Raw genomic sequence first — 9485 nt, forward strand, 5'->3', positions numbered from 1 at the left:
ATTATCTTTAAACAATCCTAATTTCGGGGGTTTGATACATCGCATCTACCCCAAAGAACTTGAGATAAAGGTCAGCTTCATATCTTGACATACGCTTAGAAATCGATGGTAAAGGAAAACTATTGACCACACTTTACGACAAACGTGATAACTTTTCATTCAGAATTGTCAACTCACCTTTCATCTGTTGCAACATCCCTTCAGCGCCTGCATATGGAGTATTCATATCACAACTGATACGTTATGCCAGAGCTTGCCGAAACTACGCAGACTTTTTGTATCGCGCTAGAACTCTAACAAATAGGCTTCTGGAACAAGGTTATGTTGCTACAAGATTAAAATCATCACTACAGAAGTTTTATGGTCGTCATCATGAACTCGGTGTATCCATCTGCACCATGAAAACTGATTTATTCAACGGGTCATAGTTTTCCTTTCCTCGTTTGTCTACCCCGGACTTGACTTTCTATGAACAACTCGGCGGGTTTTTCTAGAAAAACAGAGGATGCTTACCCTACCAGTGTACCGGGTTCATGCTCCCAGTTTTTAGTGGAGTCCGAGTTGCTCATTTACTTTCGTTACTTTGTATGTATGATTTTGTTACTTTGTTGTGTATGTCTGTTTTTCATGCCTGGTCTTTGTCCATGGATTTCCTTCTGTTTGATTACCGCTATAAACTTGGTTCCCTTGATTACTCTCTCAAAAGTTATTATCAAGAACTTGAAATATCTATGTAAGCCACAAGATAAGTGACGTCGAGCATACTGGTTGCCATTTTATGTGACGCTCGAGAAATTAAAATTAACTCAATAAAAAGCAAAGGGCAATACGTCTCAATGAGCAAGTTCTTACTCAAGATCACGTGCGATCCAAATAAGCACTATCAGCAATTTATTATCCAAAAGACAAAGGGCAAAAACACTTAAATGACAGAGAGCAGGTGTGGTTCTTACTACAGATCACATTCTACTAAAATAAGGATTATAAGAAATTTAATTTGAATCTACTCACTACATAAGCCACAAGACAAAGTGCAAAAACTTTTAATTGAAGATGAATTTATGGTGTTGCTCAATCCCAATAAGCATTAATTTATCAGAAGTTGAAACGAACTCACTACATAAACCGCAAGACAATGGGCAATACTTCCTGAATGACGATGAGCATGTGTGGTTGTTACTACATGTGACTAGTGGATTATCAACACAGGGGTTAAAGGTTTGTTGTGTTGTTGTTGGTTTTGAAGTAGTTGTTGTAGTTGGTTGCGGAGTGCTGGTCAATGGCTGGCGGGTATATTGGATATTTTGCTGCACTGTTTCATAATGGATTAGGAATCACATTTCACGCTGTTGTATCAAGCAATATTTGAGAAGTGCAAAGGCAATTACGTTGAAAAAGCTAACAAATTTTGAAAGCTCGCTTAAATTAACTACATGTAACATGCATATCTGAATACTAAAAAATAAATTTTGTAATTATTGCAATATCAGCAAAAAATCCGACCGACTTTACATTTGTGATAATTGAAACCACAATTATGAATTTTTCTATAAATAATGTGGGCTTTTCTCGAAACCGCAAATATTTTATCACACTGCTTACTACATTGATAATTCCGCAATAATTAATGCACTCAGTTACTTTTGAATTTTAAGTCGACTATAATTCGTATATTGAGAAAATATATGTTTTTTTTCCATGGAAACAAAAACACATAAGCACAATAATAGAGCCTGCCTTTTGATTTCTAATTTGCTCCTAGCACCTTCTAAAATTCAAATAGCAGTTTCCTTTTTTTCAGTGCCTGTAAACAGTAGAATCACAATAACACTTTATGAAAAAAAAATATTCAACTTACCAAATGGCAGTTCACAATTTTTACCATAAAACGGATTAAGACATAAACAGTGGTAGTCATGTCGTTCTGAATTACAACTGCCGCCATTTTGGCATGGAGACAAAGAACATTCTGCAAGATTGTAAACAGCAAAGATCTCGAATTAGTTAAATGTCGATTACAGATACACGGCAATTTCAGATTTTCAGGTTTTAACTTTTGATTTTTTTTAAAATAATATGAAGCAGGTGTAACTTGTAAGAGGACGCAACTATAAGTTATTGGTAGATATGTTGCTTGTCTAAGGTAGGGTGTCGTCCAAGGTCGTAGTAGAGTTAGGACGTGTGTGGGGTCTAAGTTGTCCCATATTTGGGCAGATCAGTACATCTAAAGTCATATGTAAAATTCGTATTGATTACTATTACGACTACTTTGCCCTCTATAACAGACGTCGAACTTGTTCACATAATTATGTTCGTTAGTTTGAAAATATCAGATGTTTCTGGTTAAACAATCAAATTTAATAAGCGTGACGAATGTGTGGGCATCAAGATACTTAGTATTAACGTAAGGTATGATAATTTACTGTTATGACTTGCCTTCGGCTGCTTTAATTTGGTCTCATCGTTTGTAATAAAGCTTTACTCTAAACATCAATTTTTCAAGCAAACGTATTTTTCATGTGTTTTTGAGGAGGAATTTAGAGACTAGACATATACATGTTGTACAAAGTGACTACTGATATAAATCATACATACGGTTGAACTCTGAAAAAAAATATAGACAAAAAGTTTTACTTTGAATATATTATTTTACAATTAATAATATGCACGTTCTTATATCATGATAACAGACCTAGCACGTGATTTATCAACATTTCCGGTTAAAATACGTTTAATATTTCACAGAATTAAAAATAGCATTTTCGATTTGTATATACTGTCGCTAATACTAAAAACTAAATTGTCTCTTACATCCTTTGACGACTGGTGTTTGGTACTGAACTTTATCACTTATCGCTGAAAAATATACTCGGACTGTACATCACTATTTTATGTGTCACTGCGAGTTATTATATTAACGATTTAATATGGGGAGGGGGGCGTTAAGTTTTTACAAAATGTTCATACTTGTCTGTCTTGATTTATTTTCAAGACCAGCCGTTTAAGTTAGAGAAAACCGGCTACTGCGAGGCTTACTATTCGATGCCCAATGAATGCGCGTTGTCAGGAAACAGTACGTTTATAATAAATACAGTAAGCAGGCCAAATACAGACAAACGGGTCTAGAACAGAAAATTGACAAACATTGTTTAATGTAGCTAAATCTTTTTTTTTTTTTTTTTTTTTTTGATTCACCTAAACCCAAAACGTTTTATTTTAACGCATACCATCATATTGGCACCTGTTCCCGGTACGCCATGGAGGGCATTCGCACCATTGGTTACGCGTTGGGTTAGTGAAATAACCACCACCTTGGCAACATTCATGATGATGATAGTGGTGATCATGTTTTAAACCTTTAATGATAGAGCAGATTTTTCGTGCAATGATATTTGGTACTAAACTGTTGAATTTAAAATTAATGTTACAATCTAAATCCGTTTTCGTCCTAGTCCTGCATGTAGAATAATGTCTGGTGACATCCTAGTCCGTAGTAACATTGGAACGACTTGTCTGTAGATAGAAATGTGCCATATTTGCCCATCAGATCACTTCCCATTTCACTACCGTACGTTAAGTTCGTAAAGAAAGCCGTGATATATCGTCCTATAGAATGCCTTTCCATGTTGATCTCAAAGACTTCATTAGGTTCTCGCGTGTTGTTATAAGTGTCAAAAATTTGATTGGTCTTGTTAGAACTGATTTTTTTTTTTTTTTTTAATAAAAAAACTTTTCATTGAATCATATTCTTACATTTACACAAAAGAACATCGACAATACAAGCTTTTTCATGATTTGAATTGTCCGTTACTTACATTCAGGTGGTTCAAATTGACCTAAAATGGAAGATTACAATTGTATCAATTTCCGTTTACAACATTCAGTGTACGTACATAATTATATTCCATTTTATGAACATATATCTCATTTTTTATGAATATTGCAACGTTTTTCTCGCCATAGAAAGTGAAGCAAGTTTATCGGAGGTAAACGTTATAAATAGATTTCCTTTATTTCTGTGTTTTTTTGTTTTTTTTCAAAATGTGTTTCTGAATACAGTACAAATGCTAATTTTTATTATTTCTCTAGTGTTCTTGTATTTACAGTACTGTCCGGTATATCCTGGTAAGCAGGTACAGCTTCTATCCCACTGGTTTACAAAAACTCCAGAATTTCTGCAACAATTCTTTAATATTACGCTGCCTGTAATAATTAAGATACGTGCTGCGTTCATACACCGATAGTAAAATTATAAGTATTACATCATCAAATAATGGCAAAATGAATGTTGAAGCGTCAATAGACTATTTTGTGGTAAGTTGATGAGCATGCTCAATATCGACTTCCGCTAGGTGGTGCTTGGGTAGAACCAAGAATTTTCCTCGTAGAAATGAATATTGAGCATGCTCTTCGCATGCTTATCGACTATCCCACAGTTAGCACAAATGGGTCTATAATGGGGCATTTAAGATACATCGGAATCCAAGTACATGGCCTGAGTGTGAAAACAGAACATTAAGATCTACATAAACAAGCAGAATGTTGGGAACAGAGGAAAATAAATTACATATACATACATTTACTGAAGATATGATAAGAAAATTTAATGCACTAGCAGTATGAACTCCCACAAAAAAAAAATCCGGAAGGAGTATAGCTACAATAATACACCTCCCAAGACACGCCATAAAAGGGTCCGCCAAAAAACAACGGAGCGACATATAATAAAGACCACATAACTCAATACAACAAAGCATCATGACGCAAAAAAAAAGAGAAATAGGCGATAAATAATAAAAATGGGAGCATGGACCAGGTGCACCGGCAGGGTAAGCGTCCTCTGCTTTTCTACAAACACCCGCCGAGTGGCTCATAAAAAGTCAAGTCCAGGGGAGAGGAAAGAGGAAAGGAAAACTATGACACGTTAAACAAATCATTAAAATAAAATTACATGTAAGATACTGGAACCTTGGACATTTTCGCGGCAGTTTTATTGTCTCTATTTTCACGGCAAGACCCGTACGCAAAAGTTAAACTGTTGTTAAAATTTTCAATGTGAATAACGAATGCGAATTCAAAACTGCGCAATTTCGAGCAGATTGATCGTAGAAAACGAGAAAAACAGACAGCGCGAAATTTCCCGGTTAACAACAATCAAACGTCACCATAAAACACAGCACTAATGAAAACAAACTACTGCATTTATATAAAAATAGACTTCAGCTGAATAAATCATATACAAGCATCAAGATATACTGTAAAGATATTGTAATTGTTATTTGCTAATTATGACTTGTTTTGCTAAAATTGAAAATATCAAATGGTCTAAAGTAGAATCACAATATTTTTTTTTGTTTTTTTTTTTGTGCAGAAACGGCTCATTCAACTACATGTATATCATTATTGTTTTATTGCAGAACACATCTTAAATTCATTGTACAGAATTTTGTTGAAATGTCAGAAGTTTCGACAACACATATAATATTAGATTATTTAATATTTTTTCCAACGAGAGGGAGTTTTTGCCGCGAGACGAGATGAGCATGAGAAACTCCCCCGAGTTGAAATAAAATATTTAATAATCTGTTTATCGCTGTTTTGCTGAATTGTAAGGTATTAGTTTTCTTTTATTTTTAGTTTTCTTGACCTAAATAGGCAAGTTTTATAAGCACTGCAAAATTTCTTTTCGGGACTATTTTTCAGCGACGTGCTACGTGACGTCACGTATGTTGTGCAGCTGTGATACACATTTTTTTGGTAAAAAATCGGTTAACTATGACGATCGCGTTTAAAATTCATTAAATAATTTTGGGATTTATTTATTCTAATCGGGTAAGTTACTGTATTTTATCATTTTCCCTGTAGACTAGAAACTATTGCCACAAATTAGCCATTATTTCATACGCAGTAAACAAACAGATGGTTATTTGGGTCGTCAAATATTCCTACACTGTTGCTTGTATGTCACGTGAGAACATATAATCTAGCGATAATTTTAATTCTCACTCGACGGGCGTGAGATTGAAAATTATCGTATAGCAAGATCAAAGGGATTTTAAACAAAATAGCGATAAATGATATCATACAGCTATTTTGATTTTCGACATATTATGAAATGACAGTCTCCCCGGCAGAAGTATACCTGTCATTTCAAAGTCTTAACACCTCTGACATAATCAGTATTAATTCCTGTCTAATTATGATACATGAAACTAATAAAGAACTCAGAAAAGAACAACTTTGTTAATTTTCTTATTAACGTAGCGAGTGATACGATTTACATCCGGGTTGTCCATGGGTCTTTGGATGAGATTTGTAATGGGATAGACTTGATCAGGCATAAATATAGCATCGCCATGAATGACTGTAGTTTTGTTTCTTTTCATAGACAATCGATAATTTGATTTGATATAAATGCTGTTATCTGACTGGTTAAAATAATTTTGTTACATCTCAATGGATGAAAAAGTATTGACACGCCCCTATTCAGTTAAATTCAGAGCTACTTTTCACAAATTTAAAGATAAAAATATGTTTTGAAATTAATTTATAAGAATTGGCAATAATAAAAATTTTCTCTGTTGAAAAAATAGCAAATTGTCCATGTGCAATTTTTTTTTATTGCACTTCGCGCAAAAAAAAATAAGCACATGGAAAATTTATGTTATTTTTCAATAGACCACATTTTTATTATTGCCAATTCTTAAGTACAAGTACTGGTTACATTTAGCCTCAGCTAGTAGTCAACTATGCTGATTTGAAATATAACTAAATTGGACTGAAGACGGGGAAGCGGGTCCTGTCGAAAATGAAAACAAGTATCTATAATGGCGCACTTCATTTCCTTGTATCGTTTGGAGTACAGATACTGACTCATTAATTTATTTGGGAATGAGTAGTAGCGTAGTAGTTATTATACATGTAGCGCGCTGATTTCAGGTGGCAGAGTAGGTTATTCCATTAAAATAATGGAATTGTATCGCATAATTACATGTATTTACAAAACGCCTGTTATCAACGTAAATTTGAGATGATGTTGTACATCGCTGTAAATTAAGGTATGTGAAATAAATTCCAGTAAACAGATGTTTGATAAAGTAAAAAAAATCTACTTACATCTTTTTCCTTTGAAATTCAACACTGTTATAAATAAATAATATCAGCTGATGTTAAGGAAAATTCAATGAAGTTTAAAAGTAAATTTCAATTTTCTTGCCACATGTATAAGAAATTAATGATGTTGGCAGGTAAAATAGAGCTGCTATAAAGGTATGGACTATTTGTACAGAATGTTCGAATGTTAAACGCTATTATCCAATATATCGTATACATAAATACTTGTCGGGTGTTTTTAGAAAAGCAGAGGACGCTTACCCTGCCGGGGAACCTGGTCCGTGATCCTAGTTTTAGTGGAGTCCGGGTTGCTCATTTACTTTTGTGGATTTTTTCTTTGGGGTGGGTGTTGATGTTTCTTTTTTTTTTAAATTTTATTATTATTATCTTTTTTTTTAATTATTTTTTGTACGTATATCATTGGTAATTTCATGGATTGTATTCGTTTGATTTCTGTTCGGATCCAAGTTCTTTTTATGTCAATTTACGCCAAGTTTACATAATGTGCCCGCTGTACTCACCTGTATTTTTGAATTAATATATAAGCGTTTAGGTAGCAGTCTTTGTAAGAATCATGTAAATTCTGTAGTATGTAATTACCCCCCCCCCACCCCCCCCAAAAAAAAAAAAACCAAACCCCCCCCCCAAAAAAAAAAAAAAACCAGTTTCTTTCGTATTTTACTGTCATTTATAGAGTTATCTCCCTTCATTCAATAATTACTTACACGAAGACATAAGGAACCTCTCTGCAAAAGCAGATAAGACTTTATTACATTGTACCTAGTACCTGTATTTACAGATTCAAAATCAGAATATAAATCACTTCAATATAAAATAAATATTTATTAAGTAATATTTATTACCAAGTTAAAGATAAACAAGGTTTTGTTTGTTTGTTTGTTGGGGTTTAACGTCCGAGCAGCAATATTTCAGCTATATTCAGACAATGAACATGAAATGATAAAAAAAAAGGATGGGTCACAAGGATAATAGGGTCGACAAATTTTGATTGCCACTAGAAAAAGGGGGATGGGTAAGGTTGGGCAATTTAGCCTCCTGTGGCGGAGCGCAAAGGTTCCTACTCCTATCGAATACCACAGCAGGGTTCTTTAACGTGCGAGGAACGTGGCATTTTTCCCAACACGGTGCACCACTATGGTTTGCGGTCAGGTTTTCCGTATTATAGCCTGACAACCCCAGCATGTAACATGCCAGGGGTACCCCATTCCACCACCTGGGGCACACATCCCAGTTGCTCTGTGGGCAGAGCGCCTAGCCCCCGGCTAGGTTTCTGAGCACTATTTAGTCGCCTTTTACGACAAGCTTAGCGCTGCTGCAGGCCTATTCTTTTGACACCCGGAACTGCACAGGGTAAGATAAACAAGGAGAAACACACAAAAAGCCAATTGGGTAAATGTACCACCAAAGACTAACCGTACGTACATATGTATCGATACAATTTATAAAAGTGCTGAGTTAGCATAATAAAGATATTTAATATATTGTACATAAAACTAGCGGGAAAATGGTGCATTGCATATTTATTAAAACACTTTCGCCACTATGCGGATTCTGCACTATAGAATGCATAAGGATAAGCTTCATGTTCGTTCCTTTTCTTACTAAATGCTGCAGACATGCCGACATTATTCAAATAAAAAATCTGTCAAGAAAATTGGAAAGCATCGCGTATGTCATACACTTTCACCCGACTTTGCAAAATTCTAGCTTTTTTAGAGGCGTGGCTGAAGTGTATATAGTGAATTTCTAACGTCAGACGCTGTTTTTGAATTTGGTATAAGGACTGTTCCTAGGATGCACTAGTGTGTATAGCAATATTTTTTTCTCGATGTATCACTGTAACTACAGGATCAGCCTGATTCTTACTTCGGTCAGTAAATTGAACGTGACCATTAATTATAATGTGGTATGAAAATACATATACATGCACATACGTGTAAATTGATAAAACAACAAAATGGTTTGCTTTTATACACATTTAGATGATTTTAGGAGGTAGACCTAAGGCACGGGACATAACTCTTGAAATCAGTGATATTTTTGTATCATATTCAACTTCACCAAAGCCTGTCAAGCTTTCATTTGAAACAGAATGAAATCAGTCCAAGTTACTTTTAGATGCTTACATGTACATGAGATTGGTGTAAAATGCTGAATACAAACGTTCAAACGATTATTTTGTAAGAGTTGTGTCCCTTACCCTAGGTCTACCCCCTTAAGGTGCATATAGATTCTATTTCCGCAATTGATAAGATGGTACTTTTTAACATGCGAGCTGCGTATAGCGATTTTTAATTTAACTAAGAAAGTATAGAAAAAAATCTTAAACCAAGGGCAGTTGCGGATCCAGG

The sequence above is a fragment of the Perna viridis genome, chromosome 12 (assembly GCF_037379345.1).
Source record: "Perna viridis isolate PV_CMFRI_1.1 ecotype Kerala chromosome 12, ASM3737934v1, whole genome shotgun sequence".
In the NCBI taxonomy this organism is placed as follows: domain Eukaryota; kingdom Metazoa; phylum Mollusca; class Bivalvia; order Mytilida; family Mytilidae; genus Perna; species Perna viridis.